We start from the raw sequence: 1,739 nt of genomic DNA on the forward strand, positions 1-1,739 counted from the left end.
AACAGCACAGGTCGTAAGTTCTCAGGAGACTGTTCGTTTTTACAGAACCAGCCTTCTCCTTATATACAGAAATAACAACTGCAGGCAAGAATTCTTCAGTTTACAATACGGTCATAGACATATTTTCACAATAGAGCAAAACGCACAGTCATGTCGGCCAACCCATATTTTAGATGTCCAGTTTGTGACAGATGACCCAGCCAGGCCCAGAACTCCCATCAGATATCGATGAAACCCCAATAAAACAGAGCACCTCCTCGTCGTAAAACTGGCCATAAACAAGGAACATGGACAGGTGTATGTGTGTAGAAAACATGGCCTGTATGTAGTGAATGGTTTATGGCATGTTATGCATTGATCCTATCTTATTCGGCCACTGGGCGAGGAGCTGCCCAAACAGGTTTGGCTGGAGGCAGTGGAGTCAGTTTGGCCAGGTCATGGGGAAGTCCGCTAAGGTAGACGTGTCCTTTCAGATCAAACTCGGCCTTAATCGATTGACTTATATGAGGGCAAGCCATAAGATGGATGCCGTTCACAAAATGGAGTCCGAGGGTTCAGAACGGAAACCATGATTTAAGGGTGTTAGCATCGCTCGATCGCGACGCAAATGCATAGGGATAATGTCCTAATCATTACCGGTCTGCCGAGACCAAATTCGTCATGGTACGATGATATTTTGTGACACGAGTGTTGGACCTCGGTACCGGTATTACAGCAGGGTCCAGAATTTCAGAACCACAGACCCTCCTTTTGCCCTCATATTAGGCAATAACTCATGCTGATCTGAGTCCAAATCTGTATTAATGAATTCACGGAGATGCTGCTGTAGCATCATTCTGTTGCTCAATTCGTCCCTTGACGCAGGCTTCCTTACACATGAAGTAGCACAGAGGCCACATATTGCAGGAGCGCACTGCACAAACAGGCAGAACATAAAAAGAATGGCGAAGATCATCCCAATGAAGATCAGAGTTTTCCATCCCCAGGCAGAGATCAGTTCCCAGAGCCACCCTAGCAGGGACCAATCCCCTTTCTCCACGTGAAGGGAATCAGAGATTTTGTGCAGTTTGGAGATGGCCTGGTACACTGTCGGGTCATTATCAGGGATGAAAATGCAGCAACTGGATTGGATCACCCTACATACACCACCACGGTCTGCAAGTATGACATCTAGGGCGACCCTGTTCTGAAGGGTCATAAGTCTGTCCGACTGAAGCTCAGCTATCAAGTTACTAAGGGCACCGGCCGTTTCGGTCACGGCGGATTCGATTACCCTCGTTAACTGGCGAATGTTCCTGCTGTTCACCATTGGCCCCCAAAACGGCAGAAAACCCTTTGCGAATTCCCCAAACTCTTGACCCGCAGTGTCGTCTTGACTCACAACACCCCTAACTGTCCTTGTCCGATGGTAATCTGCCTTGGCCGTGTAGGTGGGTGGCAGCAGAAACGAGATAAAACATGTGCCCGAGAAGTCAGGGGGCAACCACGTATATGCTCTGTCGTGGCAGACGAAGTACGTACCCTTAGCCGCTAAGAATGAAGGGGAGGTCTGGGATGAGAGAACATAGGTCTCAGTACAGACACTCTTCCCTAACTGGGCTCGAGGGTTGTTGCCATTTCCCTGCAGACATAGATGACCTCGGTGGGGTACTATCCAGATTGGGGAGGATCTCTTTGCCTTCTGACTTTCAGCCAAGGAAATTCCATACTTAGTTATATTCCATCGACTGTATGGTATA

The sequence above is a fragment of the Lissotriton vulgaris genome, chromosome 1_2 (assembly GCF_964263255.1).
Source record: "Lissotriton vulgaris chromosome 1_2, aLisVul1.2, whole genome shotgun sequence".
In the NCBI taxonomy this organism is placed as follows: Eukaryota; Metazoa; Chordata; class Amphibia; order Caudata; family Salamandridae; genus Lissotriton; species Lissotriton vulgaris.